Here is a 25,886-nt window from a genome sequence, read left to right on the forward strand (position 1 = left end):
GATTACTCCTTCTGGGTAATCCACATCAGAAAAGGAAAGGTGCTGCTATCTAACTGCCTAACTTCCCTCTAACTTTCAACATACAAATGAAGGTTGTAGCTGCCTGCAATTTTATCTCTTTACCTGAATAAAGGTGATAAATTACCCTATTACATTTTCATATGCAAATTTGAAGCTGGATTGATGTCAGATGAAGAATCTGCTTCGGCAAGTCTTCCTTGCTACATATTTTGTCAGGGACCTTTATCTGGTAGAAGAAGAGAATAAAAAGCCTTTGGGCAATGGGAAGCAAAAAGTAGAAAGGAGGAGAGAACAAAGGAGCGTTTGCAGCACTGAGACATTACTGCACTGCCTTAGTCTGTTTTTCCTGGTTGGTATGGGTTGTTACAACAAAGTAACACAGATATCAGATGACAACATCCAAATATTTTCCTAGGATCCCTGAACAGCCAAGCTAAAGCCTTTGCCATTGCATCTTCATTACTACCTGGAGCTCCTCAAACCAGCTAGATGTAATCGCTAGCCTGGAAAAAGCTGCCTCTCCCTGAAGCAGGAATTCAGAGTGCTTAGAAGGGGCTTCACCACATTTCCGCTGGTGTTTTAATCCCACTTTTGGCAGATTTGTCCCACTTTTTCTCCCAACTTTGCTCCATGCTATGCTCTTCTACTTTTTCCCTGGTTTTCTTTTTCTCTTTGAGCGACCTCTCTCTCCACCTCTTCTGCTACTCTTCATGCACAGCATAATGATGATGAAGATGAAACAACAGCTGCATCAGTCACACTCATTCCCTCCTTCACTCTATTGACAAGCCTAAAGTCCAGTTCCAGCCACTTCCTGCCACTCAAAATGCTTATTCTTCTCCTTTTAGATAAAAAGTTCTTCCAGACATAGTCTGAAATTACTGAGAAACTAGTATGGACTGGGGAACCCACTTAGAGACATATACAAACAACACATCAGCAAAGAAATCTCATATATTGAAATTTAAATTACTAACACTAATCAAGTCAGCAATTTTTTCACACCACAGAAGAGATCATTCAGAGATCTCAAAATAAGAGGTCAGTATGCAAATATAACCAAGAAACAAATTTAGGTCAAATCCTATCCCAGAATAACCATACCCACTTCCCACAGAGTCACAGTGTCTAAATGAAAAATAATTCAAGTTTTAACCTTGTTTAACATTCTGAACAAGGGTAATCTAATAACAACCATCAAGACCTTATTTCCTGATGTCCAAAGCAAATGGGCAGAGGAATCTCTGCTAGAAAACCTGTCTTTGTTCAACCTCTTCTCCACGGATGTCAAATCTCTTGGGCTTGTGAAAGGGATGTAAAGGAAATAGTTTATACTAACTCAGAATGTGAGTTGACAAAGTGAATGGACTCATGAAAATCCTTAACAGCTGATGCTGAATGGCTTAAACATATTGATTTTATGTAGACCTGTGGTGGTGAAATTTCAATATAAGTTATAGTACTACTGTAGTTTGTTTTTTTTCTTTAATATCTTTTCCTGCTCATGGATCCATCTATTGATGATGGGCAGGAATAATCCATTAAATTTTTACTTTAGGGGGTGTTTCTGAACTATATAGTTTTTGTAACAAATAATCCCTTACTTCTGAATTTATCCAGCTGTTTTGAAAACTGTATGTGAAACTAAAAAAACAACATGTCCTTCTATGGTATCTTCAGACATGCTCTTTGGAGAACTGAGTTACTTTTTGTCTTTTCAACCCATTTCTTCCTGAACACCAGAAAGGAACTTGAAACAATGATTTCTTCCCCCCTGCCACTACTGAAAATACCCCAGTAATTTCATATATTTTCCTTTCAGACCAAGAATCTTGCAACCATTTCACGGCATGCCAAGTACAGGAGTGACCCGATACCAATACATGACAGAACACTAATAACAGAGAGTTGTGGTGGCAGTTTCTCAGACACTATAACTTAATGTTAACAGGAATAGACTACTGTGGTAATCCTCCAGAATTCTGTTATGAGTTGTTTAAATGTATTTATTTAATGAAAACCAGAATACTTTCTATATAAACTCTGCAAAATTTCCAACAGCAATAGACAAGAAACAGATCTGTTTTCTTTGAACCTGTAAAATCAGATGCCTTAAGGTAAATAATTGCACCTCTGAGTTGTTTGGGAAGGGTGTATTTTCACGTATTTCCATGGTCTTGAGATTAAATGAATATCTGCTTCATACTTCCCTGCAACTACATTTCAAATAAATACTCAGTGACAATTCTTGCCAAGTCTCTCCAGATTATTAAAGATGCACTGAGTATTTCTGTACTTCTTTGGAAGGGAAAGGTATGGGCAACACACCCATCATCACTGAGGGCTTGCATCATTGCTCTGAGAACATTTCCATCACCTCTGGAAAAGCTGTGATTGTTTGTTGCTATTTCTTTATCTGTCAGGTTCTTGTTCCATTCTTGGCAAGAGGAATTTTATAGCATAAATCTTTTGCAGATAGAGTTCTTCTTAAAACTTACTTTCAGCTGTATTTCATGTTAGAGTTTTAGCCATTTTTCCTGCCATCAGCAGCAACCATGCTTTAACAATCAGCTACTATTCACTTTGCAAAACAAGAATGTTTCCAGGAGCATGAAGATTCGCCCAGAGTGTTACTGGCTCACCCTTTCTCAATCTTTGTTGAGATGTGCCATGATGCAATGTCATTCCTTCTCAGCATTTCAGATTTCAATTGACAGAACATACGTTTTTTCAACTCTTACAAAGATTTTAGCATGACTTTTCCATTTATTTTGTTTTCATTCTCTTCATGCACAGTTAAGAAATTGTATTTCTTAGGTAGGGTGGGTCTAAAAAAACCTAGAAACCCAGCTTGCTTTCTATAACTGCTTGTAGGCAGTGGGAACGGGTGCCAGTTACATTTGGAAGTATTGTTGTAGGTAATTAGGATCAGAGAGAATGTCATCTGCATCCAGTCAAAGCAAAAGACTCTCAGCAGAAGGAATTTTGTTTTTCTATCCTCAGAAAGACTCCAGCTCTCTGGTCTCCTTGCTGTGTAATGTTGCTCCTGCCATTTCCGACAGCTCCAGGGCTCCTTTCACACCCTGTCCCACCCTCTTCCTTGAGATGTGGGTTCGGGATTTCATTTCAATTTACTTGTGCTCTCTTCCTTGAAAGTATCATTAAAGAACCTACGTGGGAGAAGCCCTATTTAAATCCATCTAGGTTCAACAATGGCAATAAAAAATGATTGCATGGTTAAGCTCATAGAAAGCAAAGCACAAGACCTGGGCCAGTATTCTTTTAATCAAATAATTGCTATTCAGGCAAGTCTTTCTATGCAACAATTATTTCTTTTTAAAAGCCCCCCAAAGTACTTGAATGAACTCAAGCACTTGAGTGACTTTATTTAACTACCATCATAATACTGCATTATAAATACATTGGAATATTTCTTAAGCTTTGTATATATTTTCTTTCCTAATCATACCACTAGAAAAATAATACCACACTCCGGGATAAAAGAAAAAACACTGTTATTGGGAAGAAGCTTCTTCTTTAGCTTGCCAAGCAGCTACCAGCCTTCCAAGCAGCAGAAATGGCATACAATGGGGTTGCTATACAACACAGTCAGTGGGGCTTGGAGAGTTGTTTTGCTGTTTCCAAATGTATAATGACTGTTCTGAAACGACTGTGTTTTGCATGAGGAGGATTTGAAGGGAAGCAGGTGGCCACTAACAACAGTAAACATTGTGCTGCCGTTAGGGATGGAGGAGGAGGAGGGCAAGAAACTGATGGCAGAGTATTTTGTTTCCCTATGACCATCTCAGAGAATCACTGCTGTGATACATTATCTCATCTACAATAACTCCATAACCTTTTTTAAAATATGGTAATAGCAATATAGCTAAATTGGTTTCTTGCTTTCTCTAGATGATTTCATCATCACAAAATTTTCATATTGAGTAGTGCTATGCATGAAGTGTCATCAAAGACTTTTGCATTGTTATAATATAGGCAATACAGAGGAAAGAAAGAGAGAGAGGGGAAGGGGAAAAAATTGAGGTTATTTACTTGTCTTTAACAGTCTTGGATTACTTTCTGAGTATAAGGAAATCCACCATACTATGTAGACATGACAGTGTCTGTGCTTCATCAAAATATTTTTAAACAGCAGCCTCCTTTATCTATATAGCATGGATTGAATTCTACTCACCATGCAATAATTTCAGAAAGATTTTCCACAAGAAGGATGATCTCAGACTTGACAAAATCCATCTTACCTTGTGCAGGCCACCAAGATTATAAAATAGCACAAATGCATCCAGCAAAGTGCCCTTACCAGCATTTGCTTGCCAAAAGAGATCTACATTCTCAGTGAGGGAGGGTTAGGAGCATTTGTGGTTAAATGGGAAAACATATTAATAGCTTCCCTGTTTCTTCTCCTCTGCAGGCTAACGTACTTCAGAAAAGAGATTTTTTTTTCAAAAGAGCAGGAATATGTCTGGAAGAGCTCCTTGTTAAACTACTGGCTACATACAGATAATACCATCCTGGGGACAATTTTTTCCAGCTACTTTTAATGTGAAGTAGCATTTTCAAAATAATTTTTTCAGACAGCTCTTCCACACGTGAAGGGCTTGAATTTTGATGGCCCTGAAGTAACAGTAATATTGCCTTTGCTGTAGAGCCAGCTCTGCAAGATACTAAATGTCCTTGACTTTCATTATTTAAAATCACACCTTTCCTGGTAGGATTTTACACTAAAAATAATCCTTTTAGGAATGCAGAGGACTCAGCTGGAATCCAAAAATAATAATAGTAGTGATGTTAATAATAATTCTAATAATGAGTAGTTTATTGAGCCTAAAAGAATTTTACCTTACAAAAGGAGATGTTCCCTATCTTGGTTTTTGTAATACAGTATTGACATTTCAGCCCTGAAGAGGTCATGCAGTTCCCCACCAAACTATTCTATTTTAGCACAGGTATCATCAGATAGAAACTATCACACATTGATGTTAAGAGTTTGGTCAAGTGCATGTTTGTTCATCCCAGGGCAGGAAACTCTCCTTCAAAGCAGTGTGAGAAACTTCACCCCTTTCACAAGCAGATGCCTACACGCCTTCAGAGGGCAGCCGTCACCCTGAAAACTCAGTTTCTGAGCTTGCTGACATGGTTTTCTAAAGACTTTCCCAGGACAGTAACTGTAAACATAGATATGTGTACATTCTTTCTGATACACGTCTTCTGATAGACATCTCTCATGGCCAGTGCAGTAAGAAAGTGTTATCCTGACCATCCAATCCCTGGCCGTGGTCAGAAACCTATAAATCCTGGGAGGAAAAATAAACTCTGCTCTTTCTTTCACCACACCTCGATCTGTGTCCGTGTGATCTATTCATGTTCAGCGGCAACAGGCAGCCAATATGGATCAGCAAAAATGTAGATGAAGATAAACATCTAAAGAGTCAGCTAGGACATACAGCATCTTCTACTTAAAAGCCAATGTTGGTATTTTGGAAATAACAATTATTCTATCAACTGATGCATGGTAAAGATTGGCAAATGAGGCTTGAATTCACAACTACTTTTTCTTACACATTCAGATATGCTAATACAGCTAACTTACGTCATGTTGCCTTTTAGCTTCTTGAACTGTTCTGTTACTCTTCTGTTCTTGTATGCTCCACTTGTGCATTGCATAAGTATCACTTATTCAGTGAGGAGAAGGCAGGGGAGAGTGATGAACCTCCATTAAAATGGAAAACACGAGCCCAGAATATTTCATCTTAAGCATAGAGAGAAATTTGTTTTCTGATGAAAATAAAACAGACCCTTGAACTTAAAAGTCAATGACAGGAAAAAAAAAATACCATGAAGGCATGATTTATAGTACTAAAAGAAAGTTATTCAGGAGTCAATAATTTTTCAAAAGGATTAACAGAGCATATGCAGCATTATCCATAATGAGATAGGGTAAGTATAGGAAGCTCAATTTGCAGGCTATTTGGATTCAACTGATATTTAAACTGTTGATATCTAAAGTGCCGTTATTGTGACAGTAAAGGCAGAGGTCCTGTAAAGCCTTTGAAAATTACTATAGTTCAGGGAGAATTGTAAACATTGCAACCCTTTTCATATCTAGAGGGATTTAAACTATACAAGGATGGTTTAGATGACTAAATTTCCTTTTTTTTATCATCAGGACACAGGGGCTGGCAAAAAAAAAGGCATCAAGGTATTTTTTTGAATTCAGATATATCTGCCTCTGGGATTCAACTAGGAATTTAATGCCAAATGGAAAACAGTAGGTAAGCATGAAAGCTGAAGTAATTTATCACTGCTATCTTTTCAACAGATAAGCATTTCTTTGTTTGAACAAACACACATTACAGTACATGAAAAGAAAAATGTTTTGGACAGCACAGCTTCCATGGGGCTTCTACATAATGAAATTTCAGAAAACATTCAGTATAAAAGTTTTGGTGCACAAAGAAGATTATTAATTTTCCTTCTGCATGACAAATAGATAAATACCTCTATGCTAAACACAATTTTAAAGCACCATGCACTATTCAAGTTCATATTTTCAATGCTTCAGAAAGCACTAAGAAAGGTACTCAAATTATTAATTGCTTGGCATATAAAATTAAAAAAGGCCCAAACAATTCAATTGAAAACCAATTTAGCTGATAGATAATAACGCCTGTTTTTCTCTAGACTGCCACTTGCAAACCAAACATTGAAACACCCCGATTCCTTTCCATCTCGTACATCAGTACCAGTCATAATGATTACACAGACCCTCTTGCTGTAACATCACTGACTTGTATTTCTGCTGTCAGCAGCAGGCATATCACCAATCTTTTTCACTTTTGGTCATCTCAGTGTCTGATCAATTGGAATTTAGTGAATGGCTCTTTGGATGGTGCATGTCCCGTCCCAACTACTTTGGCTCAGCAAATCAAAGAAAAAAGAATTATACAGTCCTTTCTCCTCCCCAAATGCTTATGAGGGAAAAATACAATTCCTAATTACATTAAATTCATTAAATATAGTACCATGAATAATAAGAAGTAGAAATAAAGATGGTTGTATTTGTACCTATCAGGTAAAATGGAGGAGATTCTAATATGTAGTCAGATGGGCTTTATTAAGTGATAAAGACAACTGGAATCTGGAAGAATTAGTATTAGAGGAAATAAATTATTATTTGATTTTCTATAGTTTTCTCTTCTATGTGATTAATGAAAGGTAGCCAGGTATCTATTGCACTTAGACTCTAGTGCCAGATGTGACTGCTGATACCCTGATCCTATCATAATGGAGGGGGGAAAAGAAGCTTTAAGTAGGATCAGAGCGTATAGCAAACCAAAACCACTATACCAAATATTTCCATCAACATAACCAATCTGCAAAGAGACAGAAAGTAGGTGGTCCAATCAACCCCTTGCCTGCCACAGCTGATGGCTATTGGAAAGAAAAGGAGAACTGAGTTCTCTTAAGAGTAAATTCAAGCACGTAAAATAAGGAAAAAAGAACTGGAAGACCATCTGTAGACAGTGTTGGGGAAGAACAAAAGTCAACAGAAAGGATCCTAGAGGTTCCTCTTTGTGTCACTGAATCTTTGAGGTAACCAAAGAATTTACAAAGGAACAAAGAAAATACCTTTTGGAGAAGAAAATACCAAAATACCTTTTTACAATGGGAAGGAAGGAAGAAAAGACTGGAAGCAAAATGTGGAAGCCAGATACAAATAAAGTTAAATCAGTGAGAGGAGAGAGAAGCTGCACTGTTTAAAGTATCTTGTCCATTTTATTTCCATGTTCTCAAATGCAATGTCAAAAGCCATGCAGTTTAAAAAAAGTGAAGATCTAATCCGGGCTCGCAGCCCTTGCACATCCCATATGGTGCTAACTTCCCTTTTGCCCTGGGCCTCCAAAAACACTGAGCCCTGGTATTCAGACTTGAGGATAGAAGCAAATCTCTGAAGAAGACCATTCCTCTCCTAGTCCTTTAAAGACTTCTTAACCAGAGAACACATTTTCTGCATGCTTCAAAACTTATAAGGATTTGTATTTGAGATTTTAGCTTTGAGATTTTAGCTTATGGCTTCCAGAAGATGCCCAATTCAAGAAACTCAACTGATGGACTTGTAAATTTGTCATATGCTTCTTGAGATATTCACTGCTGACAAATATGGTGAAGCTATGTACATTCTTCCATGGATGATAATCCCTTGTTCCTTTAGGAAAGACAGTGAAGGGATAGTTTTTGGCTTAACATGACACGGTTCTGCACACCTGACCAGGCAAAGCCTGGCACAATCCCAAACCAGCCTGTGAAGAGGCCAGAACAGTGCCGTAAAGAAGCCTTCACCAAGGAGCAATCTAGGAAAGACAGGTGTATGAAGGTATCAATGGATGAATCCACAGCTGGGCCATACTCACACCAGAAGCATGAATTTCTCAATAGGCTTTTCCCTTTCAGATTTTCAAAAGGACAATGAAAAAATTCATGTCTACTAAACTGGAGGCAAGGACAAATTCAAGAAAGATGATGATGTGGCATCATGAGGTTACAAACAAGACAACAGTAAGTCTGCAGCATAAGAAAACTATATAACCATTTTCTGAGTTGCCTGTACTTTCTGCACAACTCAGAAAAATACCTATACTCTACCAAGAGAGCATATTGCAGCAAGTCCCCTCACCGGTTTAGGGTGGTTGAATTTACCTTTCCTTATAAGCTATCTGAGAGACAACTGTATATTGTGCAAATACAGTTGGGACACGCATTAATTTCAAACCTATCAAATAATCTGATGAGATTTCCCTGGAGATCTCCTAGCACTTTACAGCACTGTGAGCCATAATTTACATACTTATTGGAAATAACGTCTGAGCCCAGCCAAGGCACAATATTCCCACTGAGAGTTGTCATGACGGGAATGGAATCAATTCATATTGTCACTGGACATATCCAGGGTCTTTTTGGTATTACTACCATATACCCAAAAATATAATTTAATCCATGACAATACAGTATACCATATAACATATACTTTGGGGTGTCCTAAATTTGGACATAGATTCCTTTTTACATATGGAGACTTCAAGTCACATTTCCCTGTATTTACAGAAGCCTGATGCAGCTCCATCATCTTCAGTGGTCGAGTTCCTGGCTTTCACCCCAGTGGAATAAGAACTGTATTTGTGACATAACAGAAACACTCAAGATCCTTTTAAGATGCCATTTATTAGAGAGATAGACCTTAATCACAATGAGCTGTGATGCTGGCTGTCATATTTTAGAGGATGAGCAAGAAGCTATTTTTTTTTTTTTATTGCAGTTAAATTAATTCACACTTCTTATGAAGTTACTTATCTATTTTAAGCATTCTCCAGGTGGCTGCTGTTACCAGATGTGGACAGATCCCTTTGTGCTTCACTATAAAACCAGCCATGCTGGAATTTTTGGATGAACTGAAGACTTGCCTATGTTAAAATCATTTTTAGATTTCCAAGCCATTCTCCAGAAAACTTTCACAAATATTTCTGACTTATTTTTGCAAGCAAATTTTCTCCATTTATAGTTGATCTGTTTTTCTTACCTGATTCATACAAGCATGCTTGTAACACTGCAATTTGTCACCACGGAAACAACTGTTCGGTCACCATAGCTGATGTCACTGAATGACTCAAGTATGAAAATCATGGAAATTATTGTTAAAAAACCCCAAAAACATCAAGCAAACTGCTTTCTAAACAGTAACAATTTGAAACTACCCAGAAAGAGATTCAATTAAATATGATGCTTTAGTTTCAGTTTTCAGAAATTTTCAGGGTTTTTTTAACTTCTTATGTTTCTCTGCAGGTGGCAGCCACTGAATAAAATCCTGTAACATGCGTTCTAGCAGACCCATCTTCTAGCCATAACCACCACAGCTCACAGTGAGATTGCTGCAGCCTCAAACCCATCTCTCCCAAAACTTTCACAGGAGGCTGAGACACAGCAGTCTTCTCCCTGAGGGTATGCTGAGACCTGACTTGTCCACTTAATTAGCCACTTAACCATTCTAGCAAAAGAGGCTGAACATGCAGCTGTCTGCAAACAGCCTACCATTGCCCAGCAGCTTTAAATATTATATATCTATATCTTTATCTATCTCCATTTTCCTGACAGAAATAACCGCAGGCCAGAAATCTTTTCAGCTGCTGTGCCCTACCCATGTGGATGCTACAGTTATGTCTATTTTATGGATCAATGTTGATTTTCATCCAGGATTCTGCAAAGCTTTGAGGCAAAAACCTTGGAAAGGGAAAGAGAGATACCATTTCATAATCCTGGGCAGCCTTTTGGAGATGTACCCGCAACTCAAGTACAAATCCAGAATAACCACATTTTTATTTAAATTGCATATTTCTGCATTTAGTAGGAAAGTAGATAAACTCATTATTATTTAGTTTGGCTAACTTACAAATTTCTTATAGCTACTGGTAACACGGCTAAAAATGGCATTCCAAGGTGATTCTAATTTTAGAAATAATAATAAATATTATTTACCGTATTAGTCCTAAAGTTCTATAATTTTGTCACATTTTGCATTTAAAGATAAGCTCAACTTTACTTCTGAAATTGTACCATTGATGCTTCCTTAGAAGCAGCCACTTTCATCACTATCACATGTAAAATCTCTGGGGGATTAAACTTTAGGAAACACTTTACAAAAACCAAGTGCCTCTAATTAAATGTAATTAATTTACTAGTGCCCTGAAATTGCAAGTGTTTTAAAAAATAATAAAATCCTTGAGCATTTTCGCTTTGCATGTGATAAATGCTACAATCACTCTTTTAAGTAAAAATATAGAGGAAACAATATTAGGTGACAGCAAAGTTCATCGCAGCAGGTCAATTGAGATTGTCAGGATTCATTAGCATGTGTGTGACTGGTAAATAATTGAGTTAATTTTAGGCTGAGTGACATATTTAGAAAACTATGAATCACCTTATTTTGTGAATTTAATCAACTTTTGCTCTTCCCTGGATAATTCAGTGTACATCTGCAATATTAAGTTGGAACTGACTCTTTACTCTGTTGCCCTCACAAATGCTAGTGGTTTGCAAAATTTAAAAAACCATCAACTGTATTAACCACTGGCCTCCAAGAAGGATTGCAGCACAAATAAAACACTAAACTACAAAGAAAACAAAAGTTAAAAAATAAACAAGCACACAAACAAACAAACAAAAACCCTAGAAGCTGAAGAAGTTACTTTCTTCAACTGAAGTTTTGTCTAGATTTATGCTGAAATCTCAATTTGCTTTGTCTCTAAGAATAAAAATGCTAAAGTCCACAAGACAGCAATACAGAATGATTATTTCTCTGGAAACTTTCCAAAAAAATAGCTTCTGTTTGAAAAATTTAGTCAATCCTCAAATGCTTCTTTGTGACACTCTGTTAGCCCAATTATCTCACATTACAAAACAAAAACATTGCACTGCATATGGATGTTCCAGCTTTGGCTCTGAAAAATGCTACTTTCAACAGCAGGAACATCTTTTTTCAAAACAGCTTCATTTGGAAGTAAGTCACAATTCCTAGCTAAAGTGAGCTATTAATTTATTTTTCATCAGATGTTTTCTGATCTGTTGAGGGTTTCTCTTAATTTCTGGAAGACATACTATTAGCACTAGATTTAATATTGAACTTCACAATATTTAGGTAACAGTGGGCTTTTCTATGTAAAATTTGAGCTGTGATATGCACTAGCAAAAAGGGCAATTACTCTTCAGTTTTGTATTTTGAATATGCAAACAAGTTGCTTGTGGATTACTAGCAGCTACAGCTCGGGTTCTGACACTTAACTGTTGCTAATACACAAAGCAATTAATGTAATTATAAATATGAGGAAAATATCAACACTATTTACATTAGTTAGTTATTAGGAGGTAAAATACTTTGTCAGCTGTAATACAATACAAATTGCTGAATGGCATTCAATACAATTTTAACACACATATATTCAAAGTACTACCGTTTATATTCTAGGTCTGTCCTCCAGGGATCAATTTATGATACTCTGTGCTGGGTATTTTATCTTGACAAAATAAGGATACTTTGTTCATGTGTAGCTACATTTGGCTACCACACACTTTCTTCCAGATCCAACCCTCACACAGTGAATAGGGATACACATCGGGATGCACGGGAGGCATCATTAGTATCTACACAAAAAAAGCACCACACAAGTGTGCACCTGCCTCTCCAATTTGGAAACATTTTCCTCAGGCAAAAGCATAACAGAACCAACAGCAGATTGTATCCATTCTCTTCACTGTTGGCATTGGTTTCTTGAGTGTTCAAGCTAAAAATTCCACTTGGACATTTACCATCTACACCCCATGCAGGCATGGGACATAGTGACAGGCAGTGACTCTGCTGTTTGGGAAGTCTACTGAAATGACCCTGAAGGTGACAGCCAGCTAGGTGACTAATGTAACATGGACAAAACACACTCACACAGGGGACTGCTGCTTTCCTCCATATGCAAATTCATTAATCCATTTAAGTGGAAAAAGCGCCTTCATTTTCCTTCATTTTCTTGCACTTGGAATTAAAGTCCTGCTCAGAATTAATGGCGTTACAAACAACAACCAATCTTAAACAAGACTGTTTCAAAGCTCCTTATTAGTGCTTTACTTTTTAAGTCTGACAGTTGTGTCACCCAATATTGACATCCTCAATTATTAACACCATGTGTTACTGGGTAGCATCCGGCATGTTTAGCAGCAGGACTCGGCCACAACCATTCCAGTGAATTAAGAGAAGTTGATCCCAGGTACCAAAGTTGTGTCCTTGTAATCACCTATCATAAACACACATTTTCCTAGCTCTGCCAAAGGAGACAAACAGTTGCAACACCACACCAAGTCAGAAAAGCAAAATAACTTTGATTGATAAAAGGGACAACACAGCAGAGGTGCACATTACTAAAAAACACAGTGCACCTAGATAGGAAAGCAAATTAAAAATGAACAGGGAACTGCTAAAAGCTGACACTTTCCCTAACCAAAGCAAATTGCTACTGCCCAGGTCATAATGGCTGATGCACAGTCCTGCTTTATTTCCCAGCTGCTCCATGAGACTGATTCAACCTCACTGAAAACAATACAGTCCTTTTTGGATACAGTCTCAAGTAAGAACAAGAACAGACAAAATATCTCAGTCTAATTGATTAAACAGTTCTGCTTAATATCATTATCAATGGTCTGGGTAAGGGGATCAAGTGCACCCTCAGTGTCCTTGCAGAGGACACTAAGTTGGGTGGGAATGTTGGGCAGGAAGGCTCTGAAGAGGGGATCTGGACAGGCTGGATTTATGGGCCAAGAACAATTGTATGAGGTTCAATAGGGCCAAGTCCTGGGTCCTGCTCTTGTGTCACAACAACCCCATGCTACAGGCTTTGGGAAAAATCGTTTGGAAAGCTGCCTGGTATAAAAGGACCTGGGGGTGCTGGTTGACAGCCAGCTGAACATAAGCCAGAAATGTGTCCAGAGAAACTTTTCTATCAAATCATGGTCAGATAAGGGAGAAGTCCTTCCCTACTTCTTCCTACACAATAGAAGATCCATGCATTACTTTTTCCTGGTAACACTAGTAAGCAAAAAGTCGGTTTGAAAGTGTTTCCAAAGAGGTAAAATATTTGTGTTTTTAAGAAAGCTCAATGCAGAATTCAGACTATTTCCTGACAGTTGGTATCTGAAAGTTCTTTGTTTGATCATAATGCCTTCATTTTCTTTAATGACGACTGAGTTGCTTAGTTGGTCTAGAGTATGTATTCAGTATCCTCCTTCCAGGTGTCACATCTCAACATGGTTAAAGCCACTCTGCATCTCTGGAGGGGTCACAATACACACCTTCAAGGCTACCAGCCACCTCCCTGGTCCCTCCAGGAGGGGACAGCCAAGGAACTGTCTCCACAATGGGTGACCACTACCTGCTGTAACTCGACAGCAACACCCATGCAGCAGTGCTGAGGTGTTCCATGCCCTGTGCCAGGGCTTTGTCCCATGCACAGCCCTTCCAGCTGAACTTCCCAATTTCTGCCTGCTTGTCACATTTAACATTACTTTCTGTGTTTAATGTTTCAGATTTGTACGAAGTTTAAAAAAAAAAAGTTGGAACGTGCCAGTTATTCCTCTGAGGTTTCAGAACACCAGCTTTTCAGTTCTTCTGCTATTTGGCACAGGTTGCCACAGATGGAAGACAGATATCTGTCCGCCAAGGTTTAAAGAGGACCAGCTTTTTTTGTTTAGACATTTTTGCTGTTCAGCACTTCCAATCATACAATCAGCCAGACCAGCCCTTCCCTCCACAACAAGTGCATTCACAAAATGAACAGGGGAGACCATTGCCTGCACAAGATTCACACACCCAGAGATGTCTGGGGTGCATTGGGACTGCCTTTACGGATAGTTTCGGAAAGAAAGGGGCCAACTTTTTCTAGCCTGACTTGAAAAGCTCTGAAACTCACATACCCTTCTACTGCAAGAGAGCTCATTTACTGAAAAGGAAAACAAAGTCGTCCAGTAGCCTTTTCAGCAACGTCAGCCAGGAAGGTTTGCTAATTCTGAGTCGTTCCAACCCAAATATCTGAGGGAAGCTGTTGCATTGGAGCATGCTCTTGCTAAATCAGCTGTGTTCCCTTGCCTGCTGATGGCTGCTGACTTTGACCTCAAATACTCCAGCTTCCTCCCCCCAGGTGTTACAGTCACTCTCTGCTATCACACCTGATCTTTCACAAAAGTTTCTGCACCTTCCAGGCTTGTCACAACATCCCTTTGAGCATCAGCTGAAGCCAACTTGACACAACAGATTTCCTTTTTCTCTTGGAGACACACATATGCCACAGCAACTGCAGTTCACCACCTATGCACATCAAGCACTCCTGAGCACGCCCAAGTGGGATAGCACTCTTGCAAACTGGGCAGCACTGCTGCTTCCTTTTCTTCACTCTTTTTTTTTTTCCCCTTTTAAAGTAGAAAGTTGTTTAAAGCAAATCTGTTTGAGGTTAAGTTCCTAATTTAAGCTCAGTGAGCTGTTTTATGCTGTGTCCAAAACTGGCACAGAAACACTGTCGACTTTTCCTGGAACCCTTGTGCACAGCCTAGCAAATGAAGCTCTCTCTTCTGCTCCAACATCCCTGGAGCCTGAATACTTCAAGGCTTAAATATTTCTTGCTTATGCAGAAGGGTGGTGCCTGCATGAATGCAAGAAGTTTTCAGGAGCAGCAGAAAGTAAGCTATGTCACCAAAGTCCTGCATTGCTCACTCCTTTCTTCCTTTCTGCATGACATCTTGGGGAAAACTCAGGGAGAAAATGAATGCTGAAAAATGACAGGCACTGGGCAGTGTCTGGAGGAAGGCAGGTAAACTTGCCACCCCAGGGACAAGGGCATGGCTGGCAGGAGGGGAGAATCCAGACGGCTGGTTTGCTCCCAGCTGGGGATTAAGAAGTCACAGGTGAACCAGGGCCACGTGCCCTACTAATAGCAGCAGCTTTCTGCTCAAAATAAGAAGCAGGTTCACACATTTGTTCTCCAGTTGGAGTCAGACGTAAGCTGCAACACAGATGTTCACAGGGCACAAAGGGGACACCCAGCAGAGATGGCTGCAAAAGAAAATTTATGGGAATGACAGCAAGTTGCCTTTTACAGCAGGCTCTCCCGAGAGGCAGTAAAAAGGAAGCTCATTCCGCTATGATTTCTTTTTCCTGAAACTCCTCCTTGTGTAAGGTCTCACTACAGCTAATCTCCAGAGACTGCAAGTGAATTAAGAAGAGGAGAAAACATGGGAAAGCAAAATAAGAAAGCAAAGTAGAAAACAAAGCAGAAGAAATTAGAGTGAAGAGAGAGTATCACAAAAGGGAGCAGTAAGGGCACATCAATGGAGATGAGAAATATTAGGAAAATGTAAACATCAGAAACACTGAACTTTTGCACACACTGTGAAAGGATGATTAGACATGGGATCCTCTGGCAGGCTGGGCACAGGTCTGAACATCCAGGAGCTGTAGTAGTAGGGCATTAGGTGATCCAGGCAGGTACCTGACTCCATACATGAATTGGAGACAATGGTCCTTCTCCAGCTTTTGCTAAATATCTTGGGACCTAGAGGTGAAGCACACTACGAAGATATGTTGCATTCAAATTCTTACAGAATAACCAATAAAGTGCAAAAATCCATCTTGTGAATTTCATGCATAAGCATTTAATCTCTCCCCATTTCTAAATCTCTTCAAAGTTTCTCACACAGATCAAGGTAAGTCAAACTGTTACATCCAGGTATTCAAGAAGCCTTTCACCATTTCAAAATGAACTGAATCTCAAAAAAATTGCCTAGGTCTATGAACCCTTTAGAAAGAATAAGAACTTCTAAATCTTCTCTCATTTATCTTTCTCCATTTCTAGGATTTCAGCAGAGCTTCAAGACCCATAAAGTGTGATCTGGCTTTTAAAAAAGAAATCACCTGAAAATTGCTTTGCTATATGCAAGAATGTATTTCTGAAATTGCCTGAATATTTTCTGTAAATGATTGAAGTGAGATGTGAGCGTCACTGAAACACCTAAGAAGAAAATTTCCAGGAACTTCAATGTACCCAAGTTTTCAACCTTTATGGTCATTTCCTTCCCATATTTAGTAATATTCATTCCTTTACCACCTTCAACAGCTGTAAAGAAAACCCTTAAGGACACACAGATGTAAATATAGATGAAGCACAACCTTGAGTATGGAGGGATCAAGAGTAGAACCACATTCTCTTTCTGATTTTACCTTCAAAACTTGCTTGTGGAGACTCATCTTTTTGTTCACTCTGAAGTTAAGTTTGTGGGTTGGGCTAAATATTTCTCTCTGAGCGACTGTGAACATCAGACCCTTCCAAATTTCTGTCCTACAATAACCACGTGTTATTGAAAATTCAGCCCGAAAAGATCCATCACACTGTCCCTTTCACAGCAACTGAGATTTATCAAGAGCTGTAAGAAGCTTAGCATTAAACTGTCAACAAAACTCACGCAGTCCAAACCATCCAACACAAAACAAATGTATCCATTACACATACCTATTTATTGCAGATACTTTCCAAGTCTCAAGAAGCATATAATCTTGAAGAACTGCTTCAAGTTCAGAATCCAAGATCTGATAAAAAAAGATTATATATATTTAAAGTCATTGAAAGTATATGGCTTAATCATATAAAATGAAAAAAAAAAATATTGTGCAAAATTACTACTTAGAAAGGAGTCTATGAGCCAGTCCTTCTGAAGCTGTGCATCGCCTGAGAAATGTTGTGGGTGATAACAATGATAGTATGGTAATTCATAGTACATTACACTTAAGGTAGATAACATTGTATAGATTCTTAGCCAACTTCTACACAAGAAATTAGTAGAAAAATAAAAAAATAAAAAAAAAATAAAAAACCAACAAATTTTCAAATAGCAATTTTGCTACAATCATTTGCAATGAAAAAACAAAACCAACATACTGCATATGAAAAACTGCCAGCGGCATATCAGAAAATATAAATGATTTAGGAAACCACAAGCATCCTTATGTGCATTTAAGCAGTATTCTGCCTTTAGCTTGCAGCAAAACAGTGACATGAATAGGGAAACCATATGAAAAATCAAGGGTATCCTTAAGTGCATTATTTCTTTAATGTCCAGAAATGCTGAACGTGGCAGTTCTGTTATGGTGTGAAATTCTGGATGTACATTCTTGTAAGGGTACATATAACACCTAATCACAATTAGTCCCAGAGTCTCTGTAAATTTTCCTGGTGATTCTCACACAGTGACCCTGAGCATAATGCATTTGTTAAATCTGATGTGCTTAACAAAGCAAAAAGAAAGAAGATGCAGCAGTAGAAAGAAACAGGCTCAGCAGACTAAGAAAAGACACAAAGGAGAAAAACAAAATATTAAAAATGGGAAGAAAGTTTATGTGTCCAAATGCACTTGGTCTGATCTCTGTTCTGAATAGCCACTATCATTAGTACATGCTCCATTGAGTATTTCAGCAGCACTATTGGCAGCTTGGCATTCTGTAACAAGAAATACCATTTCACACAGGACTACCACATAGCCACAGCTCTTAAAGATAATTAAGAGCCTGTACTAGAAAAAGTCTTGTCTCTTTATTTCCACAGAGTTTTTCCTGAGCTTTCCACTGCAGCTGTGCTACTGGTACCTCCCACATGATTCCCAGTGAAGGCAAAGAGAATCAGCTGTAGAATTGTCTGTGCCCACTATGCATCGATAGTCACCTGGCTGGGAGTACCTATATGTCCCAACTGAAGAGCAAACATTTGCTTTTCCAAAGGATTGGCCCGCCCAAGGAGTCCTGGACTCCCTCTGTTCCCTTCTGTGAGCTGGTTATTTTCAAGCAGAGAAATGAAATGTAAATATCAGCGTGGATAATTATTTCACTGCTCATTTTTTGCAAGATAATCAGACAGGAAGATAAAACTCACTCTGAGGAACAGAAGCAGTAAAATTTTTATCCAGCAACAGCATGAAAGATTCTGCCAATTCTTCTTACAAAAGCAACAGTTCGTTGATTTGTAGCTGCTGCCTACTTTCATGTGCAAGAACAACAGAAATCCCTCACCGGTCTTCTCTACATATTTTCAGGCAATCGCTACAAACATGACAACTTCTAGGATTATTTATTCCATGCACTGTGTAGCCATTCCTGCTGTTGATGTCAGCTGCAGACAAGCCAGGCTCGGAAGCTCAGATTCAATTACACAGGCACGAGTAACATCACTACATCTCCACCCTTTGCACCTCCTACTCAATTCCCCAAAAGAGATTTCCACAATAATGCATAATCACAAAGAGAATGTCATTAAAGTGAATCTCAGCCAAATACCACTTCTAAAATGAGTGTGAGCTACTTACAAGATAATACCAATAAAAATCTGCAAGATCAGAAGGTGGCCAAAGTTTACCCTTTATTTTCTACAGTAGTGTCTTCCTTTTTTTCCTACAGTAATGTCCTTTTTTTCTTCTACTTCTTCATCAGTTAGCTTTGTAACAACTTTTCCCACATAGAATCACAGAAAATCTCCAGTTGGAAGACACCCATAGAAGGCACCCAAGAATCACTGAGTCCAGCTCTCTGCTCCTTGCAGGACTACCTAAAACTAGGCCAAATGACTATGAGCACTGTCCAGACACTCTTTGGATTCTGACAAGCTTGGTGCCATGACTATTTCCTTAGATAGCCTGCTCCAGTGACTGACCACTCACTCAGTGAAGGACCTTCTTCACAGAACTCCATCTCAACTTTCCTGCAACTTCATTCCATGTCCTTGTGTCCTGTCACTGGTCCACAGAGAAAGGAGATCAGCACCTCCATCTGTGCTGGCCTCTCTTGAGCACCCCCTAAGCTATGTCTTCCCTCTTATTTATCCCCTTCATTTCTTACCCAATTTATGACTGCCCACTTTACCTTCACTTGCAAGGCCTCTGCAGATGCCAAGCACTCATCTTATTACACCTTAGCAGGAATTACCACCCATCAGATGTAGCATGTTAACCACCTAAATGTTTGCTGCTCCCTGGCTGAAACACCTTCAGCCAAGTGACCTTGACAATAGGCAGAGATTCCAGGGACTGAACTGTCAGGTCCTGCAAAACTTGTGTCATAAAGGTAACCTGCAGCTGTAAAACTCTACTAATTCGATAATACATGAAATTATATTTCTCAAAGACACATTTCAGGGGATTGTTGACCTGAGAATTTCTTATGACATATTTGCAGAGAAATGTTATGAATTACTGCATGGCTGAGATAGCTACGTGACAGAACGTCTGCAACCAAAGATAAGAACAATTGTGTGTTAAGTACAAGCACACAGTTTGCTGTGCATAATATTAGCAATGTTTATTTTAGAACTGACCACCCACCTGACTGTTCCAAAAAACCTCCTGGAGTTGCCAAAAGATGCCAGAGAAAGTTTTCACTTGTAGGAGACTTTCTGTCTTTAATAACACCAGCTGTCACTTTTACAAACAAACATCATGCCCTTCACAGTTATCCCATATTCTGCAAACACCAAAAAACCCCAAACTCTCCCACAGTTAACAACATCTGCTTCGCTTACTGATTCTGACAAACTGAAGGACAAAGGCATGATTTAACAGATTGCTCCACATAAAGCAAATGCAGTCCACAGAAGGATTCATCAAATGCCCCTGTCAGAGAGCTTTACAAAGCACAGCTTAATGAACGTATGCAAATTGCTATAATATATAAAATGCTTGATACCACTTCAACAAGTAACATGTCTATGAAATCTATGGAGAATGGTAAGATAGACCAATCTAATTTGTCTTTGAAATAAAGTGATCTGGTTCCCTCCAGATAATTTCAATCTTTTTTTTTTTCTTTACTGCCTTGAAGCACACATTACATACAATGAACCGCTGCTTTAGGCAATGGAAGATGTGATTATTCAATAGAAAAAACATTCAGCAAGAGACAAACTGGAAGCACACTGGTATTCTTCAGTATTTTCCTTCAATGTTTTGACATGCTGGCACATTTAAAAAACTGTTTTTTCAAAGCCTCGTTGCATTTAAACAGTGCCTATTTTTTCTGCTGTTGCCGGATTTGAGGTTGAAGCCTGAGTACAAGTCAGGCTGATATTTACAGCATGAGGAAATGCTCAGAGATATGAAAGCGCATCAGAAAACAACATACATCCAGGATGATCACTGCTGTTGCTGTTTTCAACATTATTGATCTAGAAATTGGATCTTTTTTTCCATCAAGATAAGGAAAGAATAGCTTATGAGCCAAAATGATTTTCGATGAAAAAAATCAACATTTTCTAGAGCTTTATCCCTTCTGAGAACTGAAAGTTCTTTTCACCAACTGACTTGAAAAAAAATATAAAAATACACTAGTGTTTTCTCAAAGAAGCTAAAACCCACAATCACCCTTTAAGAACCTTGTGGAAAAATAAACAGAACTTCTCTAATTATTTTACTTTGGCCAAAAAAAACAACAAAAAAACACATGCGAAAGAACACATCACAATATGTGCATCAGAAACTAGAAGGTGCAAAGTTCCTGGATCTTGGCTTTACCATTTATATCTAAGGCCAGGTGGGTGTGAAAGAGAAAGAGGACTGTGAAGTACCACGATTAACTCTTTGTCACTCATGCTGGGACTGTAAAAGGAAAGCGAACACTGGGTAACACTTTCTTGGGTGGTTCTTGGTTGTGTTATGTTAGGAGAATTCCCAGTGTAGCAGTCTAACAGATAAACGCTTTCAACTCTTATTTTATGCCCCAGTATGATAGAATCACTTAGGTTGTAAAAGACCTCTGGCATCATAGAGTCCAGCCATTAACTCAGCACTGTCAAGGCCACCACTAAATCACATGGCTAATATTCACGTCTACATGACTTCTAAATACACCCAGAGCTGCTGATCCAACCACTTCCCTGGGAAGCCTGTTCCAACACCTGACCATCCTTTCGATAAAGAAATTTTTCCTCATATCCACTCTAAACTTTTCCTGTCACAGCTTGAGGAGGCCATTTCCTCTTGTTTTATTGCTTGTAACCTGGGAGAGGAAATCAGTTTGCAACTTCCTTTCAAATAGGGATAAGGTCCTCCTAAGCCTCCTTTCCTTGAGGCTAACCAACTTCAGTTTCCTCAGCCGCTCCTCACAAGACTTGTGCACTAGGTCCTTCGTGCATTAGATGTTTCTTTTTAAAACAGAAGTAATTGCTGTTGCTGTCAAAGCTAGACACAACTTTTGCTCAGTGCCTTAGGCAAAATGACCAAGATGAACAGTGCTTGGTACAGGATTCTCAAATCTCTCTATCATGGGACCACAGTTTCTGCACTGAGAATTAACATTAAATTGTAAAATAAGAGTCCAAGTTGGAATACCATGTCAGAAATGTATTGTGATCTCCTCATTTTAAAGGCACTAACTTGTAAAATCCTTTCCATTCTATTACACTAAGTATTCAGTATGTGCCAGGCGCTGTGGAAAAAGCTTTTATTTCTGTGCAAATGAATATACATTAGAGTGACTGTTTATAACATTTTTCCAGATTTGGGTTTATATAACTGACAATTAAGCGGTGATATCTTTAACACTATGTATCACTTCTAGATGCCAGTATCACTTCTAGATGCCGGTTAGCAATATTTAACAAAGCAGGCAGTTCTCATATTTATGTATTGTTTTCGTATTCAGATTTGGTCCTCCAGCTTTGCATCCAGTTGAACACTAAAATCAGGGAATAAATGAACATGACAAGCTTTCCTTTATTATACCTCATTTCTCAAAACAACTCTTTCAGCTTCTATCATTACCGTTCTTATTTTAAATTTGTTCCTTTTAACATAAATCTACAAGTACAGAAAAATCTCTCCCTTTTTGACTGTGCATCAAGGCCAACAGATTCACAGCTGATATAGGTAATAAAGACAAATTAAGGAAGTTCCATGTCACACCTCCCCTCTTATCTCCTGAACTTATATAAAATTATACTAATTATCATAAGTAAAAATAAATGTACTAACTTTTCCCAGAAATAGAGAGAAAATTATTATTCTTGGGAGTCAGTCCTCTTACAGCTCCCTTAAGACGTAACATCTAATAGGTTTTAGGGTACAAAAAGAGCCTCTTACACAGATTCCAGATTCAGTATAAGGAAAAAGCTTCAATAAAGTATATTAACCCGTAGACCATCACTGACAAAATTACAGTCACACTGTGTGCAATGGAGTGTGCTAAATGATAATGCACAAAAACATTTTTTTAACCTGTTACTTTGTGGTGGTTTGTCAGGGTTTTTTAGTTCAGGAACAGCAGCACTTAAAAACAGGATGTACTGCTTTAACAAAATAGGTGGGAAGCAGAGCCAGTCCACACAGTCCCACATCCCTGCCCACTGACAGATTCCTGCCATCCACTGTGATGCAGTGAGGATATTAACTCATCGTGTTATGGACAAACTACTTATGCTGGACAGCAGCATAACCAGTAACAGCAAATGGTTCTGGGACAACCCTGAACTGACAGTGAAGTAGATGAGAAAGTGTAATCCTTGCCTTGATAAGGTCCTTGGCAAGCTGGTACAAACCCATGTTACCTGTTCAAAAAAGAAAAATGACAAAGTTTGTTCGCTTGCAGACCTTTTTCTACTCAAGGAAAGTGAATTTCCAGTGGCTGAAAATGCCTTCATTCCCTGATCTCTGGAAAAATGCAAAAAAGGACTCACTGCCCTGAAGTATGTCTCAAAAGTACTATCCTAGGTGCAAAGCCTCCCAACCTGAAATATTTCTGTAGAAGTACTGAGCACCATTACCTTGATAGACACTTCTGAAGGGAAGGGTCCCCCACCTACCCTGAAAAAGGCAGGGGAGGCACACAACATTGCCACTACTTTTGGTTTGACAATGCAGAGCCTAAGCCACCTTTCTCCATCTCTACAGAGTGTCTGAGATACAAAGAAATGTGCTGCTGTCGCTCAGCCTAGAGGTTGGAATAGAAATTTCATAAGGAAACACATACCCTCTGGGGTGTTTTTTGTTTTAAAAGCAAGGCAGAAGCACTGCACTCTTCATCCCAGCGAAAGACTGGCTAAACAACTTTAACCCTTTACCTTTTCTAATTAAAGTGACAACTCTTGGAAACTCCTATTCAAATCATCATAATGAATGTAAAAAAGGGTTTCAGTAAGTTCAATATAGGTAATATTTTTTACAAGACTTATGAGGACAACATGGATAAATCCAGTATGACCATGACATTAATTTGTCCTGGAAAGTCCTTAAACATAGCACCAAAACATCTGAAGATTATGATACCCCATTCCTACATAAAAGGAGGAATCACTCAGAAATATCCACCAGTACCATCCCGTCTCAGAAACCACAGGTAAGTCAAAAAATCTATAGGAGAACCAAGAGGACCATCAAGTCCTCCTTGAAATAGACACCTATTATAATGGGGGCCAGATGCAATTCACAGGTGTGTGTTTACATCACTTGAAAGAAAGAAAAGGATAATGTTCCCTTCTGTCACAGAAACAAACACAGAAGATGGAGCAGTGAAGAGAGGCAAGATCAAAAAACTTGAGAGGAGTCTAGGAAGCCTTCCTTAGCAGTCAGTCATGCCTGCAGTTAGAAAAGGAGGCCAGGCACCAAGATGTCGTACTCTGAAAACTCTCATCCAATGAGGAATAGCTTATCAGGATAAGAATTACTAGCAGACAGGCTAGTGGCAGAATTAGCTCACCACGGTGATGATAAAACAGAGTGAGGAAAGCAGGGCAATTTTAAGAAAAGGCAGCTAAAAATACCTGTCTAACATACACTGCTCCCAGTCCTTCTCATCTCCAGTATGCTGATGCTTCAAAGTTAGCTGTCCCAACAGACAGCCCTGTACTCTGTCTGCCAGTGTCACGATGACTTATAGCATGCTGTGGTAGGCTTGCAGTCTCTGAGGATTTCATGTCTCTGTGAATGATGAGGATGGCCGCATTTTGTTCCAGTTACTGTGAATTAGGAGCAGAGCCCACTGACTAGCAAGCATTCAGCACAGGCTGAAAAAGGCTGCGAAAAGGCTGGATACAGTGCTTGGGCTGCAGCATTGAAGGAATACACTTCTCAGAAGGATGAACTGGGTCTTGTCCAGGTTTCTGTTCCTGCTTTGCCCAGGAGAACTGACGACACAGTGTCTTTTCCATAGAGACACATGTCCTTCCTAGCATCACCAACAAAAGACCAAGAGCAGACTCACACATGTTTTTTAGGAAGGGACATCCCAAACTCCAAGGGTCTGGCAACAAGGAAATTCTTGTACTCACCTTGGACTGCAGCTTTCTGGCATCTGTTAATAACCATCAGGAGCCATTAACCACTGCATTAGACATGAAATAGGTGATAGTGGAGACACATGAGCAGTGGCCAGTCTCCTATTCAGCCCCCACTAACACTGTGACCTCATATTGCATACCTAGCTGGTTTTTTTTCAATCCTTGCAAATGCTTCTTCACATTCTCATAAAAACTTCCTAAATTTACCAAATTCTCTCTTCAAGTTATTTTGGTTTTCTTCTCAACTAGTTTATTCCAGAACTTGACCCTCTTGAGATGTTTGAAAAAATTCTGCTAATGTTCAGTCCAAATTCATTCAGAACTAATTAATACATTATCTACTAATTAGAACATTATCTTGGGCAATTATTATCCCTCAGTTTCAACAGGTCTTCTCCTCCTTTTCTGGTCTTGCCCTCCAAACAAATTTAGCACAAAGGTTTTATTTCCTGGACAGAAGTTAGCCAACCACTGGGAAAATGTTTTTAAGGTTTTTTGGGGGGTTTTGTTTGTTTGTTTGTTTGGGGTTTTTTTTTACTAATAAACAAAAGGCAGATGCTGATTTATTTTCCTAGTTACTCCAGTATAAAGCAGGAAAGGTTGGACCTGTATGGAGAACAATCCATAACCTAAGGCTAGAGGTAAGAACTGCATCTGAGCAGCCATCTGCCCAAGGCTGCAGTGAGGATTGTGAGCATTAAGCTGTCAGCAGAGAAGAAATACCTGATAAAGAAGGGAAGAGCGATTGACATCTGTCAGGTAAGAGCCATTTTTTTAGAGGCCTTTGAAAATGAAAGGCATTGATCATAGATTTCCTTCAGTCCAAAGAAACTTAAAAACCAATATATCTGGCATCTAGACTCATACTCTCTGGGTAAATGCTGTACGTGCTTCAGCTGAGATCGGACACAGAGAAGTTCAGTGGGAGGGGGACTGGTCTCAGCAAAAGGCTCCCCAGGG

The 25,886-nt window shown here is 38.9% G+C and overlaps 1 protein-coding gene across 6 annotated transcripts in view; it reads right to left on the reverse strand.

Moving 5' to 3' along the window:
* The window catches only part of ENOX1 (ecto-NOX disulfide-thiol exchanger 1), a 352,618-nt gene that overhangs the window by 261,902 nt on the left and 64,830 nt on the right, over positions 1–25,886 (reverse strand). For all 6 annotated transcript variants that reach the window (XM_086881222.1, XM_086881220.1, XM_086881228.1 and 3 more), the window contains exon 2: positions 17,130–17,206. The gene's annotated coding sequence lies outside the window, so the exon portion shown is untranslated. The remainder of the gene's footprint in view (positions 1–17,129; positions 17,207–25,886) is intronic.

The sequence above is a fragment of the Cyanistes caeruleus genome, chromosome 3, assembly GCF_971803275.1.
Source record: "Cyanistes caeruleus chromosome 3, bCyaCae1.hap1.1, whole genome shotgun sequence".
NCBI lineage: Eukaryota > Metazoa > Chordata > Aves > Passeriformes > Paridae > Cyanistes > Cyanistes caeruleus.